Source organism: Chinchilla lanigera, unplaced genomic scaffold, assembly GCF_000276665.1.
Source record: "Chinchilla lanigera isolate Chin_1 unplaced genomic scaffold, ChiLan1.0 scaffold00005, whole genome shotgun sequence".
Taxonomy (NCBI): domain Eukaryota; kingdom Metazoa; phylum Chordata; class Mammalia; order Rodentia; family Chinchillidae; genus Chinchilla; species Chinchilla lanigera.
In genome coordinates this window covers 10830888-10854987 of record NW_004955406.1, presented here as the reverse complement: position 1 = coordinate 10854987, position 24100 = coordinate 10830888, and the positions used below count along the sequence as shown (strand labels likewise).

The following is a 24100-nucleotide window of genomic DNA, read 5'->3' as shown; positions in this document are numbered from 1 at the left end:
CTCTCTCTCTCTCTCTCACACACACACACACACACACACACAAACCTCATCTTCCCTGTAGGAGGCAGAAAACCTCCTCTGCCTCCTGCAAAACAACTCCCTTCACTCTCTGTTTGGGCTTCTTCCCAAAGTATTATCAGTGAGGACACTTTCTTCTTAAAAAAGCAATTCTCTATTTAAAAAGAAAAAGAATTCTAATGCCATCTCCCAAAACAATACAATGAACTTCCTAGTTTTCCAGACTAAAACAATTAAGACACATAGTAGGTGCTTGGAGAAGAATGTCCAGGTAAATATTATTTGTTCCAAGAAGGGTTCTCCCCCACCGTGACCCAGTGGGGAAGCAGCCTAGGGCTGAGAGACAGCTCATATTCCCCATCTAATTGATAAAGGATTAGCGCAGACATACATTAAATCCCTTCCACTATAGAGATCTTATTCCTCTTAGCAGCCTAAAGTGCTTTCCCACATTAAGTCGCTGACCCTCACAGCTTCTCTCTGAGGGAGGAAAAAACCTTATCTCTAACACACAAACAAAGCAGAGAAAGATGTAAGTTAAATGACTCCCAGGGCTTCCCAAGGGGACCCAGCCGCTCTGCAATGCCATCCTCAAGTCTGCAGACAGTTTCCTCACAGAGGTTTCAAATGCTGCTGCTTTTGCTCTCTATATGCTGTCCAAGTTCTGCAAGTTGTGCTCACTGAGGGAAGATGGGGCACGGGCTAAGCGAGCTCTGCTACGCTGGTTTCAGACCTAGGGAAAGGTAGTATCAGAGTGCCTTGGAAAAATAGAAATGATAAATAATAGTATCCACCTTTCAGGGTTATTATGAGGATGCAGTGATTTACACCCTCCTACTCCCAGTCCCCACACACCGACCAGATTGCTCAGGAAAGGACCCTGCATAGAGAAGCACTATGCAAGTGTTAGCTATAATTATTTCTTTTCAAATTGTACATTCTTTATTTAGCAACCTTAAGTTGATTTCTTTTGGGGGGGGGGGTAAAGTTGACAATATTGCCTAACAGCAGAAACAAACCCTCCAGAGTCCTAAGCATAAGATTAAATCCAATATATTGCTATTCTACTATTCACCTCCCTGCCCTCCCTTCCCACTTCTTTTCTTCTTCCTTCCCTCCTTTCCTTCCTTCCTTCCTTCTTTCCTTCCTTCCTTCCTTCCTTCTTAAGTACTGTCTAAATGTCTAGTATATGATATGCAAGTATATCAGCTGAACTGAACGAATGTGGTGCTGGGTGGGAGACCCACCTCAGGATTGCTGCCAGCAGCATAAGGGGCAGAACTACAGGAAGAAGAAGTGAAGCTGTTGGGACCTGTTGGAAGCTGAAGGAAGCTGTTGGTTCTCCGGGAGGAGCCTGTCATGCTGGCTTTTCTGATGGACTCTGCTATTCTTGCCATCAATAGAGCTCAGGATCTTACTGTCACTGAGAATGGCTATGGTTCACTTTGCAGGAGCGCTGGTCCTCACTTTGAGCATCATTTCCTGGCTCTGGAGGGGAAGGCGGTGCACTGCTTAATCTCCTGGAGAAGCTTGCCATACTGGCTTTCAGGATGGGAACTTGGCTGTTCTCATCTTTAGAGGAGTTCAGGACCTCACTGTTGCTCAGGATGGCTATGGTACTTTTCGGGGAGCTCTGGTTCTTTCTTTGAGCGTCACTTCCTGGCTCCAGTGCAGATTCCTCAGCCTGCTAGCACAGATCCTTCATCCACAGACTTTCTAGCTTCCATCACTGATCTTTGGGCCTTTCCAGAGCAGATCCGTGAAACAGGCCTACATGAGACATTGTTGAGGGCTCTTGGCTTCCAGTTGGACTTGTGAGAGGCATTATTATGGGATCTAGGTCTTCAGTTGGACTCATGCAGGACATTACCATGGCATCTAGATCCTCAGCTGGATTCTTTGGTCTTTAATGTGTGGACAGATTTCCTGCACTCTTTTTGTATATGACTCTTTCGGTGACTATTATAAAATAATCTTGTAATTAAGTCTCCTGCATTGTACTGTTTCCCCTTGTAAACCCCAAACTACAACAGGATCTTATGCTGTAAGGAAGATATGTACACAAAAACTTCACTTTCAATTCAATGTCAAAATAATTCTACAGAGAGAATCCAAGAGAAGGGACATCTAAATCTGCCTGAAACTACCAGCATAGCCTTCCCCGTGAAGATGATGTTATAATAGAGTCATGAAAGATAAATAGGAGTTTTCCAAATAAAGAATATTTGTAAAGTTTGAGCAAATTTTTCCCAATAATTTATATATATATATATATATATATATAGCCATGTACTAGTCATAAAGCTCTCACAATAAAGTATGAGGACTGAAAGCATACAGAAAACTATTCCGCTAAACTAGAAATGAATTACTAAATCAGTTAATGTTATCAATTAAAATTAAAATATTAATAAATGTTTAAATAGCACTGACTACAAAGAGTAGCAAACAGACATTGCTATAGTTTGGGTCTGGGATGTCCTTCAAAGGCCCATGTGTTACAGGCTCGATCCTTAGCTCAGTGCTTTTTGAAGGTGCCAGAACTTTAAGAGGCCTTGTAGGAAGCTCTAGGTCATCAGGAGGTGGATCCCTAAAAAGGACTGTGAGGTTCAGGAAGCAGGTTAGGGCAGAGTACTTGATCTAGGAAAACTGGAACTCCCATCTGTTAGAGGTCAAATATGCTGAGTTTGTGGCCCAACAGCAAGGAATGAAGTCAAGAACCAAAGGAAGAAGTTAGGAACGTGTTAGGGGAAATAAGGAGAAAAGAACAGCTCCTGGATTTCCAAGAGAGGTCACATATGGGGTGGCCACCAAGGCCCTTTGTCAGAAGTAATTTATACAGCAAAGTCAGAATGTGAGTACGTGGGTCAGACTACAATCAACTTACAGGATTACAAGTATAGCAGCTTAGCTAATATTGGTGCAACAGGGAAATGAGTCATGTAGCAAGGGCACATGGAAAGAAAAGCAATTTTGGGAAAGAATAGGTTCGATACTCTGGTCACCCACCTGGGCAAATGATGCTTATCTGGACTTACAGGACCACATGGTTCTAATTATAATACAATCTCAAATTATTGTATATCCCTCGGGGAGGCATGTAGGCCTGGGCACTGCATCTTTATCTTGAGGCCTGGGCTTCTTCAGATATATCTCCAGCCACAATTCTGATGTGTTTATTTTTGTACTGACTCTCTTGAGACCAGTCCCTCTCTGACTGTATATTAATTTATATCTAATTTAACTGCCTTTAATACACTCTCATAGAGTAAAGGAGACCCCGAGTTTCATCCTCGGGAACACATACAAAAAAAGAACATGAGGCCAACAGACCAAGGATTAATATCTTCAAACCTGTAAGCCAATGAAAAACCTTTCTTATTTTCAAGTTGATTATCTTGGGTATTTTATTACAGTACCAGAAACCTGACACAGGTTTTGAAATCACTAGATATCCTTCTCTGCAAGTGATTTAACATATTTCATAAATATATGATTCATTTCAACTGAAAATAATAAAATTGAGCTTTGAAAAGTATAGATGAATAGATTTGAAGGGGAAATACAGAGGGACATGTTATAAAATTATTTTATAGAGCAATTTCTCAGAAATTCATAGCTTAAATGCTATTTGAACCTGCAGAATAACAACAACAACAAAGCCTTTCAGAGGAGCACAACGAGGATTTCATACAAAGTTTTATTCTGTTTTGTTTTGTTAGCCTTGGGTTAATTCAGATTTTTCTCCTTGTACTGATATGCCTACTTAGGCCCAGAAAGAAGGCATATTAATACTAAATAACTAAGTAATTACACTGATGTTCCTATCTAGAAATATTAACAGCAGGACAATTACTTTAAATCCCAATTAACACTGTGAAGAAGGATAATTAAACATAAAAAATTTCTCAAAATTGTACCTTTTTAACATTTTGAAAAGATTTTTTAAAACAGAAATGATATGAAAAGAGGTGACTTTTAGCCTCAGTCTTTGTGATAATGTACCATAAAATTTATTTGGAAAATATCATAAAAACTTCGTATGTTCAATTAAGGATATTGGCCACTGGAAACAAAACAAAACAGAGCTCAAAATGCTTTAAGCAGTAAAGTGTTTTTTGTTTCAAAATTACCCCAAAGTGAAGTCTTGTGATAGAGTCAATTCAGTTTCAATTTAACAAGATTTGTGTCACAGTTCTGCTCTATCTCAATATGTGATTTCATGGTCACAACAGGGCTGCACAGGTGCCCAAGGTAAAAAATGTCCAACGGCAACAGTGGGGTCTTTCACTTTTTCTTCAAGTAGGCTTTCCAGTACCCACACAGATATCCTTTCAGGATACAGAACTGAGTTAAGTGCATTTCATAAGCCAATCACCAGCAAAAGGAATGGAATAAATATAATCCATCTCCCACCCACTCCCAAAGAGTGATTTGAGCCGTTCTAAAACCTGAATGCATCCCAAAGTTTCTTACAGAGTTTACTGAACCGTACTTCCGGGTCCTACCCCGTAATAATCAGTGGCTTCAGGGTAGAGCCCATGAGCTTGCATTTCCTTCACACTCCCAAGTGATGCTGTGTTTGTTCTTTGAAGCACACCTCACACTGCCTAAAGCTTGAAGGCCCCTATCACATCAAGCATAGGTTAACAATGGGGTAGTAGGGATGATTTTTTAAATGATCAAGTTTCATTCTCTATCTCTTAACATTATTTAAAAATTGCTCTTTAAAGTTGCTATTGTCAAAGTGAATTTCATTTGGCATAAATCTCCTTCAGTTTTAAATTTGGTCTCAAGGTTTCTCTGGACACAATAAATGGAAATATAACTTGATGTATAACCAGACTATAATCTTTCTTTTTGATCTCTTACTAAAGGAGGTTTTTTAAAAAAAAAAAGAGGTAATTTTTAAATTAATTTGTTTATTTTTCATTAGCACATGTTTTTAGTATATCATGTTTACATTTCTTGTGGGGAATCGGATACACCTTGAGTCCTTTGTTTCATCCACTTTCCCTTCTCCCTCCTCTCTCCAGCCATCTCTTCATTTCCTTTTTCTTTTATTATGCACATGTTTGCAGTGCATAATGTTTACATTTCTTGTGTGGCATTGGGATAGGTACATAACACACTTAAATTCCTTTTCACATCCCCTTTTCCCTCCCCACTCCTCCTTTTATCTTTTGATCCCTTTCTCCTTTTAGACAAGTCTACCTGCCTTCTTGTCATCTTTTATTTTGCTCTTTATTTATACTTTAGGTTTCTCATATAGGAGAAACCATACATGTAAGCTTACAACCTATTTTGGTAACAAGTAGCTGAGACTCAGTCAATCATAAACAGCCAACTGTTCAAACTACCTTCAAGTAAGACAGGCACAAGCTGTGACTAATCAAGTCGCCTCTCCACTTCCACTTTTGCATGTCATGGCTATAGATATAGCCTCCCACATGATGGGGGCGGGCAGGAGGGTAGGCATGCTAAACCATTTTTTGCCTACTCTGTTCTGCTGGTCAATCCTAGAATCAAAAAGCCAATCAAGATCCAAACTGGATTTATTTCTTTTTTTTATTTATTTATTTATTTTTTTTTTTTTTGTCTTTTTGAGACAGGGTCTCACTACGCAGTTCAGGCCAGCCTTGAGCTCACTTTGTAGCCTAGGCTGGTCTCGAACTCCCAAGGATCCTCCTGCCTCAGCTTCCCGAGTGCTGGGATTACAGGCGTGCACCACCACACCCGGCAAACTGGATTTGTTGCAATTTTGTCTTATAACATTATTACATCACATTAAAGGTGTGCACAGGTTTCTTCTGGGTACTTCAGAATTGCAAGTGTTTTATATTATGTTATCACTCTGATATATCTCTCCCATGTTATTACCAAGACAAATGTAATAGTCAGAAAGCTTCTATCACCGATCAGCAATGGCACCTTCAGATTGTCAGTATGTGATTACAGATGGAGCTATTAAACTTCTATGTGGCACACATGCTGTTTGGCAGACTTTAAAAAGGAGAAAAAAAAATGGAGGTGGAAATTAAAATTTTTCTAGCTCAACAAGAACCCACTTGGTAACCACTTATACATAAAAGCCCCCAAATAATACACTTCACCAGATGCTTCTTTAATTTTCCAGGGATTAATTTGAGAGTTAATTATCCATTTTAAGTGATTAACAACAGCAAAAAAGCACGAGGCTCTGAACCAGTGTTTTTAATTGTATTATGGACCATTGTTCATTTCCACTTTTAAGAACTCGAATCCTTTTGACATGTTAAAAAAGTCTGGAATGAATTTGCTTGTCTGCTTGGCAACATTTGAGCAAGTAATTACTCCTCCAAGTCCTGCAGGCAGCTTTCAATTGTTCCTGTCTGTTGGTGAGAAGAGGGACAATGAGAAAAGTGCTAAGATGAAATTCAGTAGTGACTTCATGCCAAAAATATATCTATATGTTTCTGAGTCAATAACCCTAACTTCTTCCCCATTCTGAATTGGATTGTTAGCAACAAACAGTGGAAAACACAGAGAACCGAAACACAAAAGATCTGAGTTGTGCAAGTCATTTCCTTTAGCATTGTTTTCCTTACTTGAAAGGCTTTGGATTGGGTGTTTCGGTTTTTATCATTCCTTCCGGATAGAATCTAAAGGTGACAATTCCTTTCTCTCTCCCATCCATCTTTGAGGATAGGTGTTAATAGCAATTAAATGTGGACTAACAGGAAAAGGAGATTTAATTACAAATTGAGAAAAACAACAGGCCAGGTAATTTTGCCTTTAAGGAAGAGTTGGCTGTAATGTGATCATGTTGGCAGCAATTTTGACGCAACATTAACTGAATTACAGAGATTTATTTAAAACCAATTTGAAGAATGATGCCCATATGACAATGGCATGATCCACATTTCATTTTTTAAAACTGAGTGAAACATGTTTTCCTCTTTTAGACTTTATTCCCTGTCCCTTAAAAAGAAAAACACCTTTCCAGAGTCATGCATGAGTCATACTGATTCTCAAATTAAACTAAACACTCATAGCACATAGGGGACAAAGCCAAATGATTCCAAATGATTATTTGGAAGTGTAAGAGATTTGAATCTCTGCTCATTCACTCGACTCTAATTACCGAAATGAAGATGCAGTTTTACTCTTTCTAGAACAACAGTTCTCAAATCTGAGCTTCCATGAGAATTACCTCCAGGGCAATCATGGGGACCCCAAAGAAGAGCTGGGAACCCACTTAGGTTCTTGATTTATCATTTCAGAAAAGCATTTCCACGTACATCACTGAGAGGCATAAGACGATGTATTAAGCAGAGTTAGTGAGAGAAAATGGGAAAAGAACATGAGCTTAGGAGGGGAAGGTGGCACAGCTCTGGTAGAAAAGATCAGACTGACCATCGACAAAAGGAAGGGGAGACCTTCTAAGGAGCTGAGGGAAAGGGGCAGGGTCTGGTTGATCATTTTCTCAGTTCTGATTTCACATGATGTCTCTGGTGGAAGTCCTTATTATTGAAGGGGTAATTTCATCTCCATGAGATGACTGCTTCTGGTTGGGGCAGACTGAGTTTTGTAGAGGCTCTGCTGGAACCCAAGGTAGCCCTTGGTTTAGGAGAATGACTGAAGACTTCTGGGTACTCACTGGTAGTTGAATGGAAATCTCTTGTTATCTTCAATCTTTTTTGGGAGGCATGGGGGACAGAATCTCACTAAATAGTCCAGGGTGGCCCAGAACTCTCTTATGTATCTAAGGATAGACTCAAACTCACAGTCCTGCAGAATGCTCCACCATACCCAACTAAGAGGTTAGGTTTTGTAGATAAATGTTAGGGGTGGGGGCAGAAAATGAATATATAAAAAGTACTCAGTGGAAGATTATTTGTCTAGCATGTGTGAGACCTTGGGTTTGATTCCCCAACACTGCATAAATATCACATACACCCATATATACATATACATACATATACACATATATAAAAGAAATCTGAACTGTTTTGGAACTACTGGAATTTTCCCTTATAACATGACTGTTCTCACTTGCCTTTTTTTTCTTTTACTGTCCCAAATTTAAGCAATTCAAATAAATGTTCAGGGTGGAGTTATACATAATACATGATGTTATTTCACTGGTTAAAATAAAAGAAAAGAAAAACACTTTGATTCTTTGACGGCTGTCCTTTAATAAAATGCAGAAGAAATATTTACTAACGAAGCAGAGGCAGAAGACATTTTATTAATGGTTTGCCTTGTTATATCAGCTCAAATCACATTACATATCCGTTATGAATAGGTGATGCTTAAAAAGACAGCAAACTAAATATGGTACCGTCATCTCCATCACCACCATCACCGTCACCCATTCTAACTAGAAAATTCATGGATTAGCCTTAATAAGAAGAAAGAAAGGGGTGGAAGTCTATTGGTGTTGACATCTGAGGACTGCTGGGATTCGGGAGCCAGCGATTCTGATCTTCTTTTGATGAATAAGAATTCCCATGAATACAATTTAAACTGCTTTGAAAGTCTGAGAACAGTGTTATATTTGCTTTTATGTGTCATATGCAGAGATAATTAAAATATGAAAGTATTGGGGGACAGAGGAGAGATCCACACTTTTTTTCCAAAGGGAAATTCAGAAGAATTTGGTTAGAATGTCACAAGAGCTTGTATGAACGATTTCCCTATTTATACACAGAAAAATGTTTATTCATGTACCTGGTCAATAATCTTTCTGAAGCCCCTACACTGGGCCAGATGTGCTGAGTGGGTTTAAAAGAAGGGATACTGCAGACAAGACAAGACCTCTATCCTCACAGAGTTTACAGTCTGCCAGCTATTAACCAAAACCAAAAGCACCTGGCAAAGGGTAACCTAGGAATCAATGTTTGGTTAACAACAGGTAAACTAATTATATAACAAATTAAATACAAATGTCCTGAGTGCAGGACACCAGCAAAGCCCTTGATACACACAGTATTTAGAGGAAGAGGGGGGCATCTATTAGGTCAAAATTTCACAGAATGCAAGCAATTTCCAAGTTAAAAGTCAGGTTTATTATTAAAGTTTGTCAATAATTTAATTCACTGGAATGAATTTTCTCCAGAAAAATTTCTGAAAAATGTTGAAATGCTGTAACTATGCTCTATGAGATTGCAGCAAGATTTAAAGCACTATAAAAACATAATTTCATTATAATATAAATATAGTAAGCTGTATTACAGCAACTGAAACACTATATTGATAGGGTAGAAAATATAACGATGATAGTAATTTTCAATAAAAAGAAAATAAACTACTTTGTATAAAATTGAATATAAACACAAATAAATGCAATGGAGATATATAGATAGATAGATAAAGATAAAAATTAGAAAAAATATTTCAAATAACTGAGCATATCTCTTTGACCAATTTTAGTGGAATATATAACTCTAAGGGTGAAAAACAAAAGAGTGTGAAAGCAAATCCCAAATTTTACTACTTGGTTAACAAACCCATTGATAATACCTTAGTAGTAATACTGGCATTCTAGTTGTCAGAATGTCTGTTGCTTATTGAATGGCAGAAAATACAAGGTATGTGTGAATATAACCTTCCATAGTGTTTGATCTAAATATAAAAGAAACAAAGAAAAAATTAATTATACTTTCTCTCAATTTTTAATATTGAATTTGATGGGAAAATGGTGTGAAATGAAAAGTATTTGTATTTCCCTCTCTTGGTTTCTACTGAAAGGCCTGAGAAACATTTATACAGCAGCAATGAACAAATCTCATTTTCTGAACCTGATTTCTAAGAAACATGTCTCACTGCAAAAATAACCAGCTGACTCCCTGTTTATGTTTAAAGAAAGCAAGCATTATTCTTACCAAAATTCTGCACCCTGAATGTAATGAAACTTGCCATCCTTCATGGTGGAACATGGTAGCCACTAGCCACATGTGATCATATAAATTTAAATTTTGAATGAGTGAAATAAATTAAAAATTAATTTTTATAGATGGCTGGTGACTACTATCTTGGACAGCACTCATGAGGACCACTTCCAACTTCACAGCAAATTCTACTGGACAGTGCTACTCTAGACCTAGCTTCCAAGTCCTGGAAAACACAAGAAATAGGGAAATCGGGTAAATGATAGCCAGAGAAAACAAGTAAATGCAAATGACAGAATGATGTGGGATTTCTACTACACTCCTGGCCTAGACTCTTGACCAAGTAAATCGTGCATGTGTGTGTGTGTGTGTGTGTGTGTGTGTCTAATTTTTTACTTAAAACTATTTAAGGGCAATCAAGTGCAATGTGAAAACTTCGAGTGAATATCAAATTTAGAAAGAAACCTGGAGGAATTTGAAAATGGAATGGCGGTTAGATGATTATCATCCCACGTTCTCCTTACAAGCAGCAGTCATTCATGTGTATATAAAGGACCTGAGGGAAAGTGCTCTACATTTTCCCAGACAGGGGAGGGGCTGGAGAGAAATAAACCAGGGAGCACTGAAGCAGGGTGCTGAGAGGTGGGAGTCATCAGAATTGGAAATGGAAGGAAGTTCACACATTTAATCTCCATTTAATCACTTCTGGGATGCATCCTCCCTTTTTTCAACACTACTTTGAAAGAATAATGGCCTGGTGTTTACCTACAAGGAGACAGATGAAGCTCTAAGGCTCCCAGGTTACAAAAGACTCCTGCAGAGAAAAGCCGACTAATGACGAGGAAATGGTCAAACAATTCCATAGACCAATTCCTAGGAGTTGTGAGATTTGTATGGAGCCTCATTTACTGCAATTTAAATGTGGATTTCAGGTTACATAAAGATGGTCCAGTACAAGAATGTCCACCTGAGTATTCCACAGGAAAGACCTAGCGTGGACACCACGTTCCTTTTCAATGGTCTGTGAAATCCCCTAAGCATGAAGTCTTGGAAAATCAGCAAGACAACACCGAGAAGTCAATAATTGCCACCTGAGGGAGATTAAATAGTGGAAATACACATATAATTCTGTTTTGATTGCTTTGTAAAGAACATTTTGTGCATCTATTGGTTTTCTCATAATGGTGAAAGCTGGTTTTTTGTAAAGATTATTTGTGGGTAGGAGTATAGTTCAGTGGTGACAGGGTATATGCTTAGGGTTTTGAGCCATGGGTTCAATCTGTAGCACAAGAAAAAATTATATCTGACAAAGAGGAAGTTTATGGATTGTGGACCAAAAAAAAGGAACTAAAGAGTACTGTCAATATAATGTTTGAGTCTTTACAAGGAGAGATAAAATATATCAGATCTATCGGTGCACTGAGTGCCTTCACTAGCTGGTACGGAAACCTGTTTCCGGTGGGTGATGGAGATAAAGAAGTTTGTTCAACTAGAGGAACATCTGGTAATAGTTCATAGTGTCAGACACGCTCAGCTTCAAACAGTGTGAACAATTACTTCAAGAACTTTATAAAGGGACAGATTTCAAAGCTCACCTCGCAGAGATTCTGACTGCCGGTCTGAGCAGGGTGCAAGACTCCTCATTAATTCTCACTGCTCCCCATGCTCTCCCAGTGACCACCGTGGAGGCTCTTGTTGGACAGCACATGGTGAAAACCTGTTCTAGGGTTCGGGGCCTTGAGTGGCAAGATCCACAGCATAAGGGGTGCCTGTCCCTCTGGAGCACTGCCCCAAGTCACACAGACACCGACCGCGCTATCACACAGGGAGGGGCTGGGAGTGCACGGGGCAGCTGCTCTGAGCTCCAGTCACAGAGCCCAGGATGTGCAACCAAGATTGGGGGTGATGGAAAGTAAAATCACAGATTATCTGAAAACGGCCATCCTCTCATTTTTTTTAATGGAACAAAGAAAATGTTTTTTCCCACTTTGTTTTCATTCTTGTCTTTGAGGACTGTCTTCAGTTCCAACTGGAGTGCACTTGTAAATGCATGTGTTAAAAAAATACGAACAGAAATCACCATTCTCAGTTTTTACAACGCTTTGGCATTCAGGTGATTTGCACCAAAACGTCTAACTTTCATATTTTAGACAGGAAGGCCTCAAAGAAACAGTGCAGATGAGTCTTTTGCTAATCTACTGGTTTCCTGGTTCATCACTGCACAATGTGTGCTGAGACAAATATAAAATTCTATTACAGAACAATGTATAAAACAAAGTCTATTAAATTTACCTGTGATGGCCAGCTCTGTTGAAGCAGTTTCCAAGGGTTACATGGTCTCTGGGGCTTCCACTGAGGCATCATTTCTTCAGAAAGTTTCTCCTTATCTAAGGACCTCCCTGCTCCTTCTAAGCCTGGGGTCAGTGCTTCTTAAATTCCCCCTCACAGACTGTATTTTACCACAATTACCCCCATTTGTCCCTTTTCCATGGTGGACCTTTAGAAAGGAGTACTTATATTACCTTGATCTTCACATTTCTAGGGCCTAACCTGAAGCAAGATGCAAAGTCTACATTAAATAAGCAACATTAATGCATTATAACCAAATTAAAAACATTGAGCTTTTACTACCAATGTGAGCTATATAGGCTGTTATTAGTATATTTATGGGCTGTTTCCATGATCATGTCTTATATTTATATGATGTCTTTTATGACTTTGAGCTCCTGAATTTTATAATCACATCAGACACTAAAAATTCAACTGGCATAACTACTTTCACAGGCTCAGACAGTCAAGGCACATGGGCCATTAGGCTTAATTCCTGATGCAGTGTGCTGGAACTCACACACACCTGCTTATAAGCACTGATTTTCAAATTCTTAGAAATTGTGTAAACAGTGGTTAACTGATATTTTAGTTGGCTGCTAAGAGCTGGCAATGGCAGGAGTATTTACACCACCAACGCTGCATGCAAGTCAGGACTTTTCCCACAAAGCCAGTCCATCCTAGCACCATTTCTAATGAATTGCCAGAAATTGTGCTTCTATGGTATCCCAAAGTAGCTTGAAGACTACCATTCGCAAAGATAATCTAAATAAACATGAGAATTAGAGAATAATGAATAAAATATTATCCAGCATTGAATTTAATGTAATCAAAAGCCAGAAATTTTAACACTGGTAAGAGGGTGTAAGTGTCAGAAACACGAGCTGTCGGAGTCCGTCAACATTGCTGAGAAAGCATCAGAGAAGAGGTGGACAGAAAATAGAAGACAGAGAAGTAAAAGGAGAGGGGAGATTTAAGGATGCAGAACCAACAGAGTACAGCAACAGTTGAGCAAATGGAGCTAAAACCCCTAAACATGTAAAGGAGAAGAAGGCAACTGAAGTGAAACACAACGTGCAGCATGGCAGAAGAGTCTCACTTACGGTTATAACAGAGCCCTAGGTATTTGGAATTTGACCACTGCTATAAATGCACAGGTGGTGTCTCCATTTCATGATCTTGTTTATTGTCTGTATTCTCAATTTTAAAAAGCCGTTTCCACCGTTTCTACTTACTGCTTGAAGTAAGTACTTCTTTAAAAGCTTCGGGAGCTATTTCCATTTCTATTAAACAGCTTTGCTGTTTCCCCCCATAATATGCATTTTTTAAAAAATAACAAATCTCCATAATCCAGATTAGAGCTAAACAAATGTACCTGACATTAACCAAAGTACCAAGTTTGGGCTTTTGCCTGTAACACACGATTCAAAGCCATCAGTAACACTCAATGCAGAACCAAAGAGAGAAGCAAAATATCATTAATGCTTAAAATGGTTCAAATTTCTGTCTCTTTATAGATTTATCTTGTCTGGACATTTTATATAAATGGAGTCACAGAACATGTGTCAGGCTTTTCTTCATGTAATTTTTTTTGGTTTATCATCCATCAGTAAATTCCACTCTACTACGGGTTTGTAGTACACCAGTAATTTCTTCTGCCTATTCTTCCCTCCACTTCTTTCTGCCATGGCTTGAAGAACTCCCCTAAAACTCATGTTGAAATGTAATTGCCACTGCAGTTGTATTAAGAGGTGGGGCCTTTAACAAAAGGCTAAATGATGAGAGTGCTGCCTAATGAATGAATTAATGACCTTATCACATGAGTGAATTCCTGATTTAAAAAAAAATGAGCTTGGTCTGATTTTTCTCTCTCATACAGGCTGTCTTGCCATGTGTTAACTTCCTCCATTATATGATAGCGCATGAAGGTCTTCACCAAATGAGGCCCCTTGATCTTGAACTCCCCAGCTACCATAAGTCATACAAACTTCTCTTCATAAATTACCCAGTCTCTGACGTTCTGTTCTAACAACACAAAATGAACTAAGACAGAAAATTGGTTCCAAGAATTGAAACTATTGCTGCAATGAATACTCTCAAAACTATAAGTAGTTTTGGAACTGGCTACAGGGCCAAGGCTGCAGGAGTTTGGAGAAGCGAGCTAGAAGTTTAGATTGCTACAAATAGATGAAGAACAATTCCAGTAAAGACACAGAAGAGGGGATTCAGGGAAAGTCTCAATCTCTGTATTAATTTTTTTAAGCAATCGTGATAAAAATGTTAGCAGAAACATGGATGATAGACATCACCATGATAAGGTATAAGACAGAAATAAAGAACAAAGCAATGGAAATTGGAGTGGTTATCCTTGCTGTATATTTGCAAAGTATCTGGTGCACTCGTATTCATTTTTTAGGACTGCATGGGATACAGAAGCTAAGAGTCATGAATAACATGATATGGTGGAAGAAAAACTTAAACAGCACTGCATTGAGTCTCCTGCAGGACTACTTTTAACCACGAAGAGGGATATGTGATTGAAAATAAATTACTTAAAACTGGAATTTATAATTAAAGGGGAAACAGAGTGGAAAATTTGGAAAATTCACAACATGGCCTTGTTAAGAAAAAATAGGTATGTTAGGGGAAGAATTCTAAGGGTGTGGCCAGGCTTCCACTCACTGCAGATTAGTATGGATAGAAGGAAGCCAGCTACTATTCATGAACACATGGAAGAATGACCCCAAAGTCATCTCAGAGCTCTTCAGAACTGCTCTTCTCATTGCAAGCCCAGAGCTCTGGGAAGGTAGATGCGTCTTAGACGCAGGGCCCAGGGTACCTTTCATGGGCTTACTGCCTGGAGCCACACTGAGACTCTGCTCCCTGACCCCAGTGTGTAGCCTCTGGCTGCCCCAGCTGTGGCTCTGGCTGCAAATCCAGAGAGTACAGTGGTGGCATCTGTGTGTTGTGAAGTCTGTACATTCAGCGAATGCAAAAGTGTAGGGCCTGTTTATCTTGACCTGGATTTCAAAGGATGTCCCAGACAACTTTGGGCTCAGCCAGGAACTGGCCACAGGGGTAGAGCTACAATACAGCCCCTACTGGGACATTGCCTAATGGAGCCATGGAAGAGGAGTCATCCCCCAAGATCACAGAACTGCAGAACAGCCAATGTGCAATGGCAGCCTGGGTACGCTGCAGGCAGGGACTTCGAGGGTGGGATAGCTGAAATGAAAGCTGACTTGAGCAAAGCCATAGGGGCAAAGCTATCTGATGTGCTGGGGACCACAAACAACCTAGAGTACCCAGGATTAAAGTCAGAGTCAAAGGAGATGACTCTTCAGTTTTAAGACTTAGTGTTGTTTTTACTGTTGGGTTTTGGACTCATTTGGACCAGTTACCCCTCTTTTCTTATCTACCCTACTCTTTTTGAGTGAAAATAGTCATGCAATGCCCGTGCTGCCATTATATTTGGAAAGTACACAACTTGTACTGACTTTGCCTGCTCATGGCTTGAGGAATCTGCTCCAGGATGAATTGTGCCTTGAATCTTACTCATATCTGATTTAGATGAGGCTCTGGGCTTTAGCATTCTGAGTTGCTACCGGAACAAGTTAAGACTTTGGGGGCTGACATGAAATGAATGTATTTTTTAGGGTAGGCCATGAGTTTGGTGGGGCTGGGATTAAAACACTATGGTTTGGTGTCTCATAAAACTCACTTTGAAATTTACTTCTCAATGTAACAGTATTAGGAACTGTGACCTTTAAGAGATGAAGAAGACATGACCACCTTGCTGTCATGAATAGAGCAATACTGTCATCAAGGAAATGGTTCAGTTATCATGGCAGTGAGTCCTGATAAAAAAGGATGAGTTTGGCCTGATTTTCCTCTCTTACACGTGTCTCTTGCTTTCTGCCAAGTTATGAGATGGGCCTAACCAGATGTGACCTTCCAATCTTGGACTTCCTAGCATCCAGAACCATGAGCCAAATAAACATATATTATTTATAAATGTGTCGGTCCAATGTATTCTCTTATGGCAGCCCCAAACAGGCCGAGACACTCTCTTTTCCAGATAGCATAACTTATTTACCCATTCACCAGGCTGGCAGACACGCAGATTATTTCTACCTTGGGACCATCATGAATAAGACTGCCATTAATACTAATGTGCAATCCTTTCAATAGGCAAATGTTGTTATTGCTCTGATATCTAGGAGTAGATGTCCTGGGTCAAACAGTAAATCCCTGATTAAGTTTTTAAGACACTACCAACCAACTCTCAAAGTGGCTGCAACATTTTACATTCCCAACACAATTTCCTTTTAGTAAAGGTTCTCACTGCTCTAAATCCCAGCTAACATTTGTTATTTTGTGTCTTTCTTTCAGATTATTACCAGTGTCATAGGTGTATAGTGACATCTCATTGTGGTTTTGATTGATAATTCCCTAAAGTCTACTGATGTTCATCATCTTTTCATGTGTTTATGGCATTTTTAAAATGAAACATTCACTTCAAGATATATTGCCTTGACCATTCTAACTAATCTTTGTCATTATAAGCCCCCAACTGAGAAGAGCCTCAGTTGGGGGCTTATAATGTAAGAGTTTCATCTCAATTAATATCTACAATCATCTGAGTGCCAGTCAAGTAGATTCTTTCAGTCAGTGGCAACCAATAACCCGCCTGTTTGTGTGTGCCAGCCCTTAGATGGACACCCTTGCTAAATGTTCTTGGCTCTCCTCTCTTCTGCTCTGTGTTCTGAGCACTGGCCTCCATTCCACAATGCCTTGTGTCTGGCTTCTGACTGGGTATAAAAGCAGGAGGAGAGCAGGATTAGAGAGCGCATTGCCTCTGTTGCCTTCCCTACAGGCTGCGGTTTGGAAGTGGCTGCTGTTGTTCCCATCCCAATTGTCAATTCTTGCCAGGCAAATCCTTTCCTGAGGCTGGATAACCTGACAGCTCCCGCCAAAACCTCCCTCCTCTGGTACCTGCAGGCCTAGCAGTGGTAAAGGTCTCTTAGGATGAATTGAATGGTCCTGTATTCTTCTTCCTCTCCTTTAAGTATGACCTCGCTTTGGACAGAACATCTTTAATTTTTATTTCTTGAGTATTCTTCTCCTTCCTGTTGGAGCCCAGCAAAGCCACAGGGGTGACAGTGTGCAAGGCTTTGGGGGCCCAAATTTCCCAGCGTGTCCAGGATGTAAGACATGGAGTCCAAGGAGATTATACTCCAGATCTAAGACTTGGTGCTGTTTCACAGTTGGGTGTCAGACAGAGGTTTTAACCCTTCGGGTATTAGAATGTCTATGCAATGCCTGTCCCACCGTTCTGTTTTGTAAGTACATCATGACTGTTGTTTCACATACTCACAGCTGGAAGACTTTGCCTCTGGGTTACTCATGACTTGAATCTCACCGAGATCTGCTTAGTAAAACTCCTTTTTAAATCACAAGGCTACTACATATATGCACAAAAATAAAAGGTTAACAATAATGATCATCTTAGTTTCTTTGGACACGTTTGATACACACTATTCACTCGTGACTATTCCTCGCCAATCTTGTGGCATTTTGGGGCCCTCTTCAAGATTTGTCAGCCCTACCTTTCTTCGTACTCACTTGCATGGGAAATAATTTTAGCTGTCTTCACCCCAAGTAGCACCACAATTTAAAGACCACACTTTTTCAGTTTCCCTAAAGTCGTCTAAGTAGCTTTCTCTAATCCAAAGGAGTATAATTATTCTAGGAGAGCTCGTGTGTTTTTATCACACATGTTCTCTACCTATTTGGAATTAGAGATTCACTGTCTAAATTCTCTACTAATGGGGGATGAAATGAGGGGTGAGAAGACCAATAAAGTCCCTATCTCCGCCCCCCAGGAGGGAAAGCCCAGGAGAGAAAATCTGTAAGGCAGCTGGCCTTGCCAAGCTACAGACAAGGGGCTGTGAACCCCCAGTGCTTTAACCACCTCCAATACGACACTCAAATGCACATCCCTGGCCCACTCCTGACCCACTGACATTGAATCACTGTGGGAAAACCTAAAAACCCACATTGTTACAAGCCCTGAAAGAGACAATTATGCCCTGGGAAGGCACATACACAGGCATCTCTGGATAGAATTCTTAAGCCAAACAAAGGGAGTAATGGAATCTTCATGGAATTAAATCACTTATCTGGAATACCATAGTTCCATGGTCTGACTGTTTGCATTTGACCTAAAATTCATATATTGATATCTAATCCCCCAGGTGATGGTGTTTCTTTGCCTCTTCCAAAATGTGAGGATACAGGTACAGAGAAAAGCATATTTTGACTTAGAATTCCCCCTCCAGATAAGTGAGAAATGATTCTCTGTTGTTATAAACTACCCAATATGGTATGTTGTTATAGCAATGTGAATAGACTAAGATAATAATGTAAGGATTTCATTAATTTTCCAAATTTATTCTTATAATGCATCAAAAAATTAGCACATTTTTCAAAATGACTACTTCTAGAAGATGAACTACATATAGTACTCGCTGTTAAAAATTCAAATTTTCATGTTGGTGGATATATTGTTTATTTCTCTGGTCTGTATAAAACACCTTCCTGGCAAGTGTGTACATCACATTCACAAGGACATGCACACACAGACAGACACACATACCCTATATATTATATATATACATATATAATATATACATATATACTATATATATATGACCCATTACTTATGTCAGTCTCACACCTTACAGTGATACTTGGCAGAAAAAGCCTTATTAGTAAGAATGTGTAGATGCTATTATGACTTAGTGAGGTCCTGAAGTTCACAGCTTTGTGAACCTCTATAAAAATAACACCTTCCTTGGGAAGCCAAGGAAGGGTGTGAACCTGCTGGGCGGTGCTTTCAGAGAACCAATACTACTCAGCAGAAATCTAATCATCTCCCTGGATGCACTGTCCTGGGCCTGCCTAGATAAGTGCTGTCTATCTGACTGTATTTCAAGATACCCATGGAGGGATGCTGAACTTGGGATTCGAAATCTGCTGTGCCCCATGGTAGCAAGAAGCCCGCAGTGCAGAGCTGCCAGCCAGCCAAGCGCACAATCGCCTGTTGGGCAAGGAACCCTGAAACTCCCCAGGGACACTGCAGCGCAAGATGTGATCATTCCTCCTCTTCACTCCCTTCTCCTTCTTTCTCTCTTGAAATCTTACCTTCCAAAGAACCAACTGAAATGAGTTAGGAGGTGATAGTAGGGGAAAGAGCTGGGATGGTGTGTGTGTGTATATGTGTGTGTGTGTGTGCGTGTGTGTGTGTGTGCATGTGTTTGTGTGTGTGACTTTGCTCTTCTTTTCCCACTCCTGATCGTCCACCTTAAGCGTTAGTGTCATTTCTAAAGTGTTACATACCAGCTCACGTCAGTCAGAGACTTATACCCATGAGGGGACTATAAAACGGGAGGGAAATGACAGGAGCGAAAGCATCCCTCTTCCCACTGGAAGCAGGCCAGCAGGACCTCTGACAAGAGATTTTCAGTTTTAGATGAAGGTCACATTAGGCTGAGAAGTCCCAGTACAGGGTATGTATAAGACGGAGAGCCAGAGGAGTCAGTGGTGTGGTTCAGCCCAGTTCCACAGCCCTGAGAAGAAAGAAAGCTGATGGTGGTGGAACTTTTAGTCTGAGGCCACAGGCACAAGAGCCCAGGAAGCCACTGGTGTGAGCTGTGGATTCCAAAACCTAGAGAACCTGGAGTTCTAACATCCAAGTCAGAGAAGAAGGTCATCTCAGTTTTGGAAGATTGTGAAAGCAAACACCGACATTTTTTTCCTGCCTTTTTGTGACATCTAGGCCCCGAGGCATCTGCACATTGAAGGTAAGTCTTCCATAGTCAGTCCACCAACTCATACGCCAGTCTCTTCCAAAAACACCCTCACAGACAAACCCAGAAATTTCTGCTGTTTAGCTGGCCCTCAGCCTAGTAGAGTTAACACCTAACGTTAACCATCACAGAGACTAATGTCTGATCTGTGCCAAAAAGTCTATGAAATGAGAAATAGCGGCGGACAAGCTTGTCTTGTGTGGGCCTGAAAGGCTTCAACCTGTGCTCCAGAGCAGCAGGTAAACCCAAGCCTCTCAGACCCTGTTCCTGAAGGCGACCTAGTCATGTGAGCAGACTCCAGATTAAGAAAAATAAATGGATGTCACCTGGTTTTGCAGGTTGAAAAGGGGACTGTAAGTAACTAGCAAAGGAAAAATGTCTACTTTTATTTGACATTGCAGATGGGAGATATTAAATGATCTGAGAGGATGCGTTAAGAATCAGTTTGGAAATACACTCCAGGGGCAAAACCCTGGTTACAGCTAATGAGATGACTCCATTTCCAGTGCCTTGATACTTTAGTTAATGAGAAGAATTTCTCTTGGATTCATAGTAAGACACTTGATTGCAGAGAGGCACATTTTCATGGTGGCATCTACAGATATGGTGAAAGGAATACAGGTATGGCAAATTTCATTACCTTATCCAGGACTCAGCTCAGTGCTCCAGTGTCTGACACAACACAGGATTCAGTAAGAACTAGCCGAAGTGTAAATGATGATCATAAACCATCATATCATTTTTGATGCCACACAGATAACTCTGAATACGTTTCCTTCCTCTTCAGCTGTGGACTGAGCCACCATAGCAAACTATGCCAAAAGCATGCTCATTTTAGGAACACAGCTATTCCAGAACATTCCACATGCCTGGGTTTTGTTTACCACTTACTGTGTGGCCCAAAAAGCAGCATTCTCATTGATTCCAATGAGTGGCATCATGGAACACACAGAATAAAGTTTCTCATAATGGAAGGCCTTCAAGAACTAAGAAAAGAAGACCCGAGGACAAACCAAAGTCCTGAATAGGAACAGAAATGGAGAACTGGGTATCAGTACCACATATGTTTGATATTTTAAACTCAGACTCTAGAACAAAAAAGCCTCCCAGTGTAACAATATTAACAAAACATGACATCACAATAATATCCCATGTACATTATTAAAAACAAAAAAATATTAAAATACAGGTCCTAGGTAATGTCTTTTGCATGACGATTGAAAATGTTATCATTCATTAAAGGCAGAGCAGTCGTTCTCTAGGAAAGGTTCTTCTAAGTTATTTAAAATACTGCGAATTTCACTAAGAGCGGTCGCTATTTTACAACTCTTTCCTTAAGTTCACTGAACACTCTGGACAATTTTGGCCACAACACAGCTTACTCTGGTCTGTCTGATATGGTACACCAACAGTGCTGACACCGTCACTCATGTTCCTCACAGTGTATCTTGGGCTCACCACTGTCTGACAAAACGATGCCACTGGAACCTCTGGTGTTCCGTGGAGCTCCGTGACTGCTCCTGACCAGTAAGTGGGGAGTGGGAGAGACATGCCTCTCCTGCCAAGTGAGAACATAAATGTGCTGCTGTGAGAACACTTCCTCCTCCCACAAGGGCCTGCAGTGCTCCAGAGCTTGACGACCATGAGAAGGAGCATCCCCAGATGCCTCAGTCAGCCATGTGATCACAGGCTGAGAATTAGAAATCCTTCACTCTCTCATCTTCAGTTACATCTTAGTCCTTCCTTTTTCTCCAGTACCAGGGATCAAACTCAGGCCCTCATGTATGCTAGGCATCCTCAGCCCCAATTCCTTCCTATATAACTAAATAAAGTCTGGTAACTACCAGAAGAAATTATGTTCTCTATTCAGACATCAATCATACATCACCTTACGAGTAAATTATTTACATGGTAGCCACTGTTTTAGGAAATATGATATAATTCCTAAACACACTCACACTAGGTAGGTAGGAAGGTAAGCACACAGGCAGGCAAGTAGGTAAGTAGTTAGGTATTAGGTAGGTAGAGAGCTAGATCTCTTCACTAAAGACTATAACACAGGTCTGAGAAATCAAGTCAGCAGACAACCTGCAGCTGTGGCAGGAACTGTCCCAGCAGCAGAGAACTTCCTCATGCCAGATTGCACACCTTCCTGGTGTTTCATAGTCTATTTTTGTTTGTTTGTTTGTTTTACTATTTTCTTTTTAGGTACCGGGAATTAAACTCAGAGCCTCGCACTTGCCAGGCAGGCGCTGCACCGCTGAGCTATATCCCCAGCCCGTCTCAGTCTAATGACACAGTCACGATGAAGACATAAAGATCTGCTGATTTTGGCTTCCCTTGTGATAGCTCCAAAGTCCCCACAGGATTCTGTCACTGAGCCTGCACTGCAACTCAACTTCTCTGTCTCCTCACTCCCCACTCCTCCTTCCTTCTGGACGGTGGACACAGGATATTTCTTCATTAGCATCCTATACAGTGAGCTTCCTATATATACAATCACATACACAAATGTGTATGTGTTTTTTAAATGAAACAGTGTTACCAAGGGTAAGCATGCTATTGATCAGCCATTGCGGCAATCTGAACTCTTGCGCCACTGGCAGTTTGGGGAGAGAAGGTAGACAGCCTGAAGATGAATGCTCCTGCCACCAGTCCCCCTCCCCTGCTTCTACCAACCTCCAGGAGCCCTGGCCAGCACCAGCTCCTAAAGCGCTAAGTGCTCTCACATTGTCTGTGAAAGGGAAGAGGAGTTGAGGCTGGATAAATTTCAAAAGTAGGCAGGGGACCCTCCTTTCTAGCCTTCCCTCTATGACTCACAGCATGTTCCTTGAGTTGCTCTAGGTGGTAAAAAACCACCTAATATAAAAAAGTAGTTCACTGCTGGTGTGAGAGTCATCCACACTTACTCAGTAAATCTGCTTTCTAAGTGATGATTGCTTCTCATCTAAGCAGCTTGGAAGTAGATCCATCCAGCACATGTAGGCAGATATTCTAGATGCAAAGACAACCGCGATTGTCAAGCACCAATGTGCACTGACTGCCCCAAGGACTAAATCTGGACTGCCACCTACCTTTGTATCGCCTAAATTTTAGGTTTTTCAATGATTAAAAAAAGTATAATATTTCATGATATGTGAAAATTATGTGAAATCCAAGTTTTAATGTCCATAAACTTTTATTAAAACACAACCCCATCATTTATTTACATTTTGTTAACAGCTATTTTTGTACTATGATCACAGACTTGAAAAATAATAGGAGACACCAGAAGGCCCACAAAGCCAAATATATTCACTATTTGGATCTTAGCAGAAAGACTTGTGAGCATGGAACCATGTGACTTTGTAGCAGAAAATGTACCCCCACACACACCCCAGCCAGTATACTCCAGTTTGTTAGTTGCCCACGTTCCTGTCCCAGTTGTCCCTGTCTCTTAGAAACGGCTGGTCGCTGTGATGCGTATTGTATAAACCAATACCCAACTGACAAGCCATTCTGTGCCTGTACTTCCTGCTTGCTTATCCGGTATAAGCCCTACACCACCAGAGATCAGGGCCTGATAGTCTGGGGATGATCCTGATCAGTGCCCATCGACGTAAATAAATCTGCCTCCAAATCCTGGGTGTGGTTGCAGTGTTTTTGCTGCTGTTGCAACTCAGGGTTCCACAGGCACATTAGAATATTTCTGCTTATTGGCAAACGTCCTGTTTTGGGGATTGGCACAGCTAGACTTGCTACATACACCCATGTCTACCCAGCCCCTCCCAAACACAGAACACTTTCCTTGGAAGCGCACCCTGATTTACAGACCCCAGTGTGGACTCAAACCAAAGGCTGTCTTTCTTCATATACTTCTTAGTTCAAAAATATCTGCCTTTAGTGTGGAACCAGAAAATAATATTTTTCAAATTAATGGAACTATTTTACTGTTAAACAGATGAATGAACGGAGGGCTGCACCTTTTAACACGTGAACATTAGGGAAAATGTAACAGATATGATGATAGTT

The 24100-nt window shown here is 40.4% G+C and overlaps 1 protein-coding gene and 1 long non-coding RNA gene across 8 annotated transcripts in view; both read right to left on the bottom strand.

The window, feature by feature from the left end:
- Rgs7 (regulator of G-protein signaling 7) overlaps positions 1 to 24100 on the bottom strand; it is a gene marked incomplete at its 5' end in the record, with an annotated part of 458438 nt that overhangs the window by 272577 nt on the left and 161761 nt on the right.
- LOC106149887 lies at positions 6212 to 11658 on the bottom strand. Its single transcript, XR_001236344.1, has 2 exons — positions 11486 to 11658; positions 6212 to 6389 (listed from the first exon to the last, which is right to left on the bottom strand). It is a non-coding gene; the product is annotated as an uncharacterized LOC106149887 (long non-coding RNA).